Below are 12219 nucleotides of genomic sequence, written 5' to 3' on the forward strand. Positions count from 1 at the left end.
AAGGACATAAACCCAAATGAGAATGGCTCTTTTATCAGCTTTCATTTGCGCAAAGAGTACACCAAATTCCAGCCCAACAGGGACTTCTTGTTGAAGGACTGTAGGTGAAATGGGAAAAGTAAGATCAAATATAAGATGCGTTTCAACATTAATGTAGTAATACTTCTAGTCCTCCTGTGTACCCATTGCCCCAGTTAGGAGTAATGGCAGATTTATGTAGAAAACAGGCAACTGGCATCTTACAAAATTAAGACAAAGCATATTACCTATGGCAACCTTAGGGGGAAGTTATACCTAGAGAACTCACATCACATTAGTTTACTCCAGCATCACATTAGTGAATCGCAGTCCATACAACATAGGTAATGCACACACTGAGGGAGAAGGACGGAAAACACAGAGCTGAAGAAAGGAAATCAGATGCATATGAGAAAGACAAAAACATTAAAAGCAAAATCAAGTGGGAGAAAGAAGTCTAATCAAAAGGAAACAATCTGCAAGTGTCTTTGCACAATTATAAACACTCAAGTTAATGCGACCTAAAAAACACTTGTCAGCCAAAGCATGGATGTAGCTTTTACCTGAGACATTCCTTCATGCCCCAAATAAATAATTTTAATGTTTGGTTTAAGTGAAGGATTGGAAACCAGATCAGAACACAAAGGGGTTTTTATTCTCATCCTTCAAATTCTCATGAATCAGTCAAAACCTGCTGTGTGCTAAGGCTAAGGCCCACGAGCAGACATGTTCTCCCCGTTCAGGTCCTACTTGGAGACTTTTGCCAAACAGTGAAGGCTTCCATCAAGTCTAATTTGCTTAAGTCAGTACTATGTCCACAAGTACATGTCAACATCTGAAGCAGCATCATTTATAACCCGGAACATGAGCATAAATTTGGTTTGATTAGTTGCTTAAGTTTATAAACTGGACAGCAATCTGGCCTGCTTGAGGCACAGAAGCACATTCCTCCTGCTTGTCTTGCAAGGAGCAGGAATAGGTTAAAGCAATCAAGCAAGGCACAAAATATCTGATGCTTTCACATTAGGTTAGGGAAAGCTTCTCAGAACCCTCAATCTACAGACTACAAGTTCCTGAGAGGTGATAACTTTGTTGCTTGCAGGTTTTTGAATCATTTTTCAAGAACAAATAACATGGGTGCCTAGTGAGAAAAAAGCCACCAACATATTTTCATAAAGGAAACAAATCTCCTGTCTGTACAAGATGAAGACAGAAAAAAATATCTCAAGAGAATATTTGCTCAGATCACAGAAAAGTAGAAATCGGGAGGAGAAACAAGTGTGACAAAAAGCAAAATATCTGAGAATGGCAAGAATATCTATCCTGATAAAATATACATTAATCTCACAGTTCTTAATGACAAGGGATATTTTTAACTTTTGTAAATCAACTTAGTTCAGCGGCTGTACTGCAATCAATGGGATTGGATCAATCTCTATCACCTGTAGATCTGGCCCCTGGTGTGCAAAAAGAGATTGTTAGTTATTTCAGCACAAGCAACGCATGACCAACTTATGAGATCAGTGTAAATTTAGCATATTTCAGATTTGTGTACTGGCCTTATTTCTTTAACAGTTGGAATTCACAAGTACAAGCTTTCTCCTGCAGTCATTCAGAGTATATATATATATATTTTAAAAATAATTGTTCATAATGATGAGTTTACAGGAGCTTTAAGCATATGAGTGATTTCTATTCTTTGGTGAAATTATGGGAGTTGGCAAGCACTAATTATGACTGCTGACATTTGTTTTATTGGTCTGATTTCTCATGCTCGTCATCCTCTTCTCTCCTCCTGAAATCTGTGGCAAAAAAATTGCCATTACCATTGATGGAAACAATGATATTGTAGATCACATAACTCTTAATGGCTTGCAAGAAATCCGCTTCCAAACTCAACTTTTTTCTTTTCTTTTTGGCTTTGTTCTTTTGATAGATGCTCTCAGGCAGTAAAGAAAAATCGATTTAAATGAATAAGCAAGCGAACAGCATTCACATCACCTTTATTTCACTTTGCTTCCTTGCTTGATTCTAATGATGCTTTATTTCAGTACCGAGAAGCTTCACTACCTGGCCAAGCCTTCATAAATAAGAATCAAGTAAGTAAATAAAATCACAAACCCGACTCGGTGTCAGCATTAAGGCTCAGCCATTTCAAAGTTCTATTTAATAATAATAAATGTAAGTTCAGTAAAGTCCAATTCATTGCTCAGGCAGGGGTCACAAATTGCAGGAGCTGACAGCAGTCTTTTAATACACAAAAAACAAATTAAGCCCCCCATCATATGTGCTGCCAGCCAGAGGAGAAACTTTATCCTTTTTATTAAGCTCGTGGTTCTACTTTGTTTAATTTGTTCTCAAACAAGGGAAAAAATGAGGATGAATCCATACAGCGACAGCTGGAATGACAATGTATTGCAAGGGATGAGAGCTGAAGCATAAACAAGCTTTGGCTTCACCACACAGCTGAAATCAATGAGCCATCATGGACCGTTAGTGCTGGCAGACAGGCCTCTGGGATCAGTGGAAAGTTAGGAATGATCATGTTGTTCTCACCGCAGCCTGCTGGTCACAGGCTGGACCACCTTACTGACAACACTATTCTCCCTCCTCATAAACGCTCTCCTTGCATAGTGTTGAGACAAAACATCCATGCAGAAAAGCCACCAAATACAGCCAGACTCAATGGGGGTAAAAGTAAAATATTGCATCAAGGACATTCAATGGCTTGAACTGACTCAGAGCCCCCTCAGTGCTGTATTTTGACCATTCAAAATGTTGTGAATGCTTGAAAAAGACAGTGCAAAGAATGATGTGGGAGATTTGAATATGTAAGTATACACTGACCTGTTGTATCAATATGTTAAAGTAACCAAGTATTTGTACTGATAATGGGAAATCCATAACTTAATGCTCAACGAAAGGTTAATTTTCAAAGGACTCATCTACTCTAATTTAGGCACCTAGAATTTAGATATCTATATTCCCACCTGTCATTTTCATGTACCTTCATAGTCATTTAATATGTCCCACAATCACGGAATGGTTGAGATTGGAGAGGGCTTTAATTCCAACATAGGTTTAACATAAACTTAAAAAATGCATGTTGGCAGCACCAGTTCTTATTCATTGCCTCTGAACAGGGTGTAAGCAATGAGTTTTAACAGATACCTTCAAGTATCTAAAGGTAAATGTGATGTTCAGTGGGGGCGAAGGGTAGAAACTATTTTGGTTAACAGGGAGACCATAAAACACTGCTTAGCAGGTTTCTATCTCTTTCTAAACTCTTTTGTTTTGGTCATGCCTGCTCTAACTGTGTTTTTAAGCTTCTTGAGTTTGCAGAACTAAAACATTCATCCAGGTTTGTGTCTATAGATAGAGAAAAGGTGAGCTCTCAGTCCTGTCAGCTGTAACTTCAGTTTCCCACTGCTCGGGCAGCACATCAAAACTTTTTTTTTTTTTTTTTCCAGGAGCTCAGTTCAGAAGTAAAGCTTCTTCAGTAACATAAATTTATTTGTTTTTAGAGCTGCAGATTCTCAGCTCTGGTTTACATTTCATTTCTTCAAGTGAAGAATGAAGTTCATAACAGAAACTTCCTGAAACCTTAGGGGGTTTTTATTTGTTCATTTGCATTTTTGAAATTTACTTGTTTATTTATTGTAAAAGCCAGGTTCCCTTTACTTAACTGTACCAATTCTCCTAAAGTGACCAAATTAGTCTTCCTCACATGAGAGGAGGGACAGCACAATCCCTGGGTCACTCTGTGCACATTATATATCTGAGTCTATTGAGGGTAGAGGGAGCTGAGCTGACTAGACTTGGTAAAACACTTACTTAGCCTTTAATCTCTAGACCACACAAGACAAACACAGACAAACCCTTTTCAGGTTCCTTACTGTCCTGAGCATTTTCTGGGATTCTGCCAGTGCTACCTAAAAGCAGTGACTACAAGGTTGTGAATGCATTACTAATGGCTGCTCTGTGGTTTTTACCAGGGTCTTCCACAGCAATATTCATCTCCTATATTTCAGGATTTAATAAATTGGGATGTTAAATTCATCTAGTTTATCACAAAGTACAGAAGTAAGGTGTGAAGTCATCACTCATGTCAGTAATTAAATCTCATGAAAAGCAGATCATGGTAGTGGCTGGATGTTAAGAGCACAAAAGACTGACATAGATGTCACTGCCCATACTGGATAAAGGAAAAACCAGCTTGTAACTAGTCAAACGGGATCTTTGTAAGAAGTGTCACTCCTATTCACTGGTAGCTATTTAGTATAACTCCCAAAATTATTGTGCCCATAGATGTTCTTTCTTTCCTGAAGCACACATGGAAAGAAAAGTATTTTCCTTCTTATTGAGCTCTACTTTTTTGTTAGCAGTTAGTTTCTGTGAGCTACAGTGACACATAGAGCTGACTCTGCTAGAATGTCAGCTGCCTACATCTCCAACAATCCCATAAGATGTTAGTGTGTCCATGGTGACACTGGCAATGCCATTACGAAGCATCAGCCTTACTTTCAATTGAGAATTTCTTATTTGACTGTAAGTTTTCTCCTTCAAAAACCATTTTCTCTCTTGAGACAGGAACTGTAATTATGCTCTCCTCATCTCTTTGTTAATTCACAAACAATATTACAAATATTTTCTTATAATCTTGCTAATACCTTAAAGAGGGAGACTGAAAGTAAAAGAAAGAAAATACAGAGAGAAAAAAGACAGCCTCTGGGAGAAGTATGGTGGTCAAGATATTTGGTCAAGATATGCTTAAAGATACTCTCAGTCTTCATATAGAGGTCCTCAACCAATACTAGCAAGATGTTTGTATTCAAGGTGCAGACATTGTGGCTTTCTGGCTCATTGTATTAATAAATGTGTTAGGGACCAGACATAAGGACCAGCACAGACGGAGTGCTCCTAACATGTAAATGGAAAGTACTCTCTTGTGAGGGATGTCAACGTTCTGGTCAAGTGCAAGACACATTTCTGGTTAGATTACTTAAGGGAGTAGGGAAGAAAGTCCTGAGAAAGAGAATGGTAGCAACCGATTTACTGGAATAATTCTTCCATCTTCCAGCTCATTCTCTGGCACTCTTTCTCAAGTGTCCTTCACGTAACCCAGACAACCCAATTAGTTGTTTGGGGGGACTAAATTTGACCTGTGTGCCAAACATAAAGTATTTTACAAATTAACAGATGATTTATCCTTAATTTCATTGTATCCATCTGCAAAAAATTAAAGGAAGTAATAACGTTTAATGAACGGTGAAGTAACAACTAATTGGTGCTCACTCTGCAGCACCTTTGCCAGCTGGGAACTTGGACTTGTTACTGGGGATGCAGACAGCAGCGTTAGGGAACTGAAACAGACAACAGGAATATGGAAGATGTCAGGGGTTATAGGATTGAGTTCTTGGTCTACATGTGAGAGGGCTTAAAGTGGAGGACATGAGTTGCACATCCTGATTTAAGACATAGGAAGTGTTAGAAGTTTGAAGGTAGGCAGGATCTATTTCACTTCCTAGTGTGGGGAGATGTAAAAAGGACAACAAGTGGAGGAGGAAGTAAGAAAACTCGGGTCTCAAGCATGTGAAAATGTTGGTGTTTGACCAGTAGGGCCAGGAAATTTCATCCTTATTCTAGAGAAGAGTGTTCTGTGAGGTATGCAGGGCCCTTGATAAGCTCTTTTGATAGACGGGAATTTCAGTGTAAATGTTCAACAACCTGGAAAGGGTTTGAATTAGATGGATGGTGGCTAAAGGAAGAGACACTGTCTCAACTATATCTACAACATCACATTTTCTGTAGGAACTGCCCTGTAGGTACAAAGTGGATGAAACAGTGGGTGCCAGATGGAGAGTCATAGAGAAAGGAGCAGAGGAACCTTAACCTCTGGATCTCAGCCAGACACCGAATTAGGCCCCCATGCGTCAGACTTATGTAGCTAGAATACTTTGAGATAAATATGGAAGCAGAACTCGAGGTTGCCCTCCAGTTAAGGTACGTGTGGTTTTAAAGCACCAGATAATCCTGAAATTGAATCTCACCACATTGTAGCCCATCGTCTCAGCTGATCTTTCAAATTTTCTTTTGTGTACAAGTGCCTGATTGTATGAATAGCTTCTTGATTTTGGTAGCTACCTTTTATCCAAAGTATAAGTAGCTGCAACAGTTCACAGAGCTGTGGGGTCAGATCTCTGGGACTGAAAATCAAATCCAGCACCAGATGCACATACAAAGCGATCTCATTCTGTGAGACCAATGAAGCCATATTTTCCACTGACTTCATCAGAACTTGATTGGTATCTCTGAAAATCTGCCTTTTTAGGCACCTAATGATGGAGATCAGTGTCTAACAGGCAGCAGTGAAGTTTAAAATATTATTGGCTTCATGGCATTATAGCAAGCTGATCTCTGCCAATGTTGTTCCCTCAGCTGATAAAAGTGATTCTGCATGACGGAGCCCTCACTGCACAAAACTCATGTGTGAAAGGCCTTTTAGAAGTCTAACATCCTGCCCAAGGGCTAAATATTATTAACATTTTTTGCCTTTTTAGCATCACTCCTTAATTAGCAGAGAACATAAGTAGCTGTAAAACTCTACAGTACAGCTCTAAATTCACCACTCGATCAAAAATTTAGCAAAAATTACCATATGTGTTACAGGAAACTCGATGTTTTCTGCTTTTCCAGGCTGCTGAGGCAGCATCCTCTTAGTGTTGATAAAAATTGCTTTGCAAAGGTTGTGCCTTTTTGGATTTATCACTATCAGCATGTGGCAGTGTTTGAGCTTCCAGCTAAAAAAAAATTCAAATGGAATTTTACAGTACTTGCTTTGGGGCCGGAGCGTAAAACTGCTCTCTTAGCAGCTTCCAAGTCCCTGGAAGCTCGGTCCCTGTGTCTCTTGGCTTCGTCACAGCCCCTTATGCATTACCGCTGATCTTTCCTGCTTGCTGTTTACTTATTTTATTGCATGGTTTAGAGGCACCTTTTTATTATTATTATTATTATTATTATCTTAGTTTGATTTGGCTTCTCTTGGTGACAAGGGTTTACAGAAGTGCACCATCACTGTGGGCAAGATATCACCATAGAGGAGAGGAGAAAATTGCTGAAATGAGATCTTGAAGAAATTTTCGTTTTAGAAAACGTAAGTGACTGGGTCTACATTAGCAGGCTGTGAGGCCCAATATGAAAGCAAAGTGATGTTATGCACTTGACATCTATGCTATACACCTCCAGCAGCTCTGCTTCAGGCTAGCTCTGGTGCTGTGGGTTGGACACCTGGTAGTAATTAGCACAAATTAAGTGCTGGTATAATATTCTGCTGTAATTCCTTCCTAAAGGACTACAGTTTGTGTATTAGGAGCCCCATCTGCACTCTGAATTCTGTGTGCTAGTGAGATAAGGAGACACGCTTAAGAAGTGCACTGCTGTGCTGAATTGAAACACTAATGGAAATACACCTAGAAAAAGAGTTAATGTCCTCTGTATATCCACCCAGTATAGCAAAATACACAACTGGATCTTCAGCAGGTACAAATTGGTCTATATTAATATAAGTAGCCTGAAACACATTTACTGGAGATCTGGTGCTATATTCTGGTTTTAAAAAAACCCAACCAACCTTTACATACTGAAGTGAATGAGGCATACTAGCATCTGATTTCTCCGGGTGCCTATCTGATTTGAATGGGGCTTTTTAGCACTAAGCTCCTCCCTGGGTGTCAGCACTTTGATTTTGTTGATAAGGTTACGTACAACATCCCGATGTCTGCTGGATGAACCTGTGTTTCCTTCCTGCACACAGACCAGAGTCCTGGACAGAGCTGGAAATGACTGAATCCTAAAGCTAGCTCAGCCCCATTTTAAGGGAAGGGTACAGTCAAGGTTAAATGCTCCATTCTGAAGCCTCTTTTCTGTGTTTGATCTTTCACAGCGTTCCTCATTCAATCCGTCCCGCACTAGTGATATGAAAAAGCTGTGAAAGTTAATCCATTTTAGAGATGAATCAGTGCTGGCAACTGTCCTCAGCCACAGGTCAGTAAGCAGAGGATGGACGTGCATCCTGGTGCTCTCTGCTGGGAATAATTTCTTGAAAAATGCTACCTGGAAAATGCTTGGTTTCATGTTGCTCATCTGCTTTGTTAGTAGGTACCTGGCACAGGGTTCAGTTTCACCTTGGCTCTAGGCAAGGCAGAACTGCCAGACAATGACAGTTTTCAGAGAAGAGAATTGGGGGAAAAAATAATTAAAAAATTACACATGCAGTCCCTCTGAGGAAAGATCTTCGTGCCAAGCATTAATACACAGCCAAGTACAAGACTTCTCCTTTTACATATTCCTGCTGGCATTATAATGCCCCAAAATAAAAGCCTATTGTGGGAAAAGCAGAGAACACAAGCAGAAAGTATGATAAACTGTCTTGTTTTGTTCAGCACATGAGCAAAGGACACTTCTAATACTTGATAGATCACACTCAGTGCTGTAAATAGGAACAATGACCTGCTGAAATAGCCAGGTAGAAAAGTTGCTTCGATTAGAGAAAATGCCTCAGGACTGAAGAATGTTGATCCAAGCATGGAAAAGAATCAGGTATTAGAAAGTTAGATCTGCTCCAGTTTCAGTCTTTGTCTCAACTCCCACTGTGAGATCTCTGATTCTCTTCTGTGGTCAGGCCCAGAGAAGTTAGGGGGTTGAGTATTTCTTTCAGCATTATAACAGTATTTGACCTATACCAACCTCAAAAAAAAATGCTATGATCCTGATGCTGTCAATCTAAGTCTTACAGAAATTCATCTAAATCTGAGTTTTAGTGGCAAAAACTGAAGACCTCCCCGTCCAAACTCAGAAACTCTGAGTTGAATACCTGAAAATGATAGCACTGATACAAAAACAATAAGCATTTTTTTCTTTTGTATCTATTGTCTGTGCAAGCTCTGGGACAATGCATGACTATTACACTCGGGCCCTCATTTTCCAACATAATTTTTGGTCTTTTTTGTAGAAGCTTTGGCCCAAAATCCCACACAGAACCACATCTACTTTTTTTTCTATTTTTCACATCCTCTAGTTGTTCTTCTACACCTCTTTATGTAAAATTTTAATGTCTAAAATAAAAATGCTGGTAATACTTTGTCTCACATTTTAGCTGACGTGAGCACCATCCTCCCTTTTAAGAACTGTGAATGCTGCCTGCCCTTGAGTTGTTCTGGTGTATATGTTAGGTTATTTTTCCTCTCAGTGAAATTTTTTTTCTGCTTTTCGACTAATAAGTTAGGTAGCTCACAGGGAACTGTCCTTCTCAGTTGAGATCATTTTTTTTTTGTGCAGCTCATAGCTATCTAAGCACAGCTGTTAGGGTTCAGTAGAGCAATCCCTAACAAAGCTATCTGAAGAAAAGAAAAACAATATAGCTGCTAGCAGTGTTAACACTTTGATTAACACACTCAATTTTAGCAGAGGGAAAGCTGTGGTAATGGGCGCTGGGGACTCTGGAGAAGAGAAAATTGTAAGATATGAGCATCCTCTCACAGCAGCAGTCTTTAGTATTGCAAATGATACCTAATATACTTCCTTACTTTGGGCTGGGCTTTGAGCTTTGTGCGTTGTGCCATCTCTTGCCTCACTTGCTGACCTAGTCTTACCTGTCCAACCAAGTTTATGAATAATAAACCCCATTATCACTTTTGACATGGGAAATCCTAGGGCAGGAAACCTGCTGTGTCAGTAAATGGAAACATTCCTGGAGGAGCAAAGGAAAAAAAATTCTAAGTTAAAATTATCTTCTAGTAAGTTTTACTCACTATAGCCTGTTTTTTATAAAATAAATGAATCAATAATAATTTTTAAAAAGCTTGAGTTACACTGATGTGAAATAAATTGTAGAAGATAGTCAGTTCATGATGGAACTTGGTGTTACAGGGTCACAGGCTTTCCGTTGTCTCTATGGACTCATAAAAGAGCCATCATGAATTCTGAAGTTCTCAGAGATCCATTTATGCAACTAATGTCTATTGCAAGTGGTGGCCCTCTCCTGTCCTTCCTGAGAATTTATATACGATGTCCTCGTAGACAACATGCTGACCTCCAGCCAGCAACGTGCCTGTGCAACAAGGCAGGCCAACAGCCTCCTGGGCTGCAATAGGCAGTGTTGCCAGCAGGTCAAAGGAGGTGATCCTTCCCCTCTCCTCAGCACTTATGAGACACATTTGGGGGTCTGGGTCCAGTGCTGGGCTCCACAGTAAACAACAGATGTGGACATACTGGAGCAAACACAGCAAAAGGCCACAAAGGTGATTAAGGGACTGGAGTATCTGTCATACAAGGAAAGGCCGCGAGACCTCGGATTGTCCAGTCTAGAAGAAGATAATATCATATCTAGAAAAGAAAAGAAAAGTCTAGAAAAGAAATAGCATTTGAAGAGGAATAAAGAGGGAATCAGACTCTTCTCAGAGGTGCCCAATGACAGGACAAGAGACAATGGGCACAAACTTAAATTTCCATTTAAACATAAAACACCCATTTTTATCGTAAGTGTGGCCAGACAGGATGCCCAGAGACGTTGTCAAGTCTCCATGCTTGGAGACATTCAAAACCCAACCAAACACAGAGCTGGGTTATCTGCTCTAGCTGATCTGCTCTGAGCAGAGGTGGTTGGACTAAATGATCTTGAAATGCCCATTCCCACATCAATTATGCTGTGATTCTATGGTTTGTTAAAACAGATTCTGGTCATAAATAATCCTAAACCACAAGAGAGCTTGAAAATAGATTAAAACTTTAGACCCTTGTCTGATTTCTGTGCAAATCAGCTATGCACAGTTCATTGTAATGATGTCTCAAGGTTCAGTCTAATACTCCAGTTGTATCTTCAGTATAAAAGATGGCCAGTATTAGACCAAGTTCCTTGTTTCCACTCTGAATTTAGTCCAAGTACCTCTCCCTATGTATCCTGAATATCGCAGCCCCTCGCAGGATGAGCCTGGGCACTCATGTGACCTCACTCCAGGAAGGAACTGCCAGACTCTACACAGAGGGTGAAATTCAGGCACTTAGCAGTCTGAAGTTTAGGCATTCTACCTCAGGTAGTCATCTAGGAAAGTATTCAGCAGACAAAATCCAGTGGTACAAAACATAAGCTGGTTGTCTGATTCTTCACAGCTGGTGGAGAGAAATAGATTACCTCTTGCTTCAAGGCAGATGTCTAAAACTATTAGATGTGTTATTCTTTAGAACTGCCTTTTCCCCTCCACTGCCTATAAAAATATACTGAATAATTAACTCTGATACAGAAGTTTATAATATAGATATGTAAAATTAGATAAGCTGACTATTGCTTTGCCTGTCAAGGCTCATGAACCAAGATGAGAAGTGAGCCTTGGTGTCTTGCTAGCTTACAAACTACTCTCAGCATGTCAGCACCATCATTAAGTCATCCTTGGAAGTCCCCTGGCAGTAACATGGCTAGGGGCAGTATCTCATATAACCTAAATTCTAATCTCATAGCTGCTTATACACAGCCTTGCATCAGCACAACAGTTCTCAACCATGGATAGAACTCAAAGACCTACCACCCAGTATCCTCTGTCCTCTCCACACATCTACATGAAGACAAAGGGATGATTTTCTTCTTCAGCAATCCTTCCAAAATTCACAGTCCATTCTTTGCTCTGCTGCTGAACATCTCCTTGAACTCAGGCAAGTTTGTCAAACCCCAGTACAAAATATTCATGTTTTAGGCTCCTGGTGAAGTTAATGACTGCTGGTTGCTTGAGAAGCTTTGAGGGTCAGAGGACTGCCCTAACACATGTAATCCTCAAAGCTGTAAGAGAACAATGTTCTTCAGAACTTGTGCTATTAAAAACATTTTTTCACACCACTGTGAATTGTTCTTACAAAAATATTTTATGGTTAAAAACAAAAAACCACAGTGTCTAAATGAAGAGAATCACAAAGGAGTTCAAATAAAGAAGGAAGAGCAAAGCAAATGAGGTGTGGAAGACAAGTGCGTGACATTCTGGAAAGTGTTCATCCACCAATTAACCTGGGAAATAAAAGCAAACATTATGTAATTTTACATCAAATGGTTCTCAATTAAGTGTCCCTGAGTTTTAGAAAGAAAGAGAAATTGTAGGCTTCTATAAATGCAGGAATTAGACAGCTTCCATAGACTAGGTCTCTTTAAAATGAGATGTT

Source organism: Athene cunicularia (genome assembly GCF_003259725.1).
Source record: "Athene cunicularia isolate RWA chromosome 1 unlocalized genomic scaffold, athCun1 chr1_part2, whole genome shotgun sequence".
Lineage (NCBI taxonomy): Eukaryota > Metazoa > Chordata > Aves > Strigiformes > Strigidae > Athene > Athene cunicularia.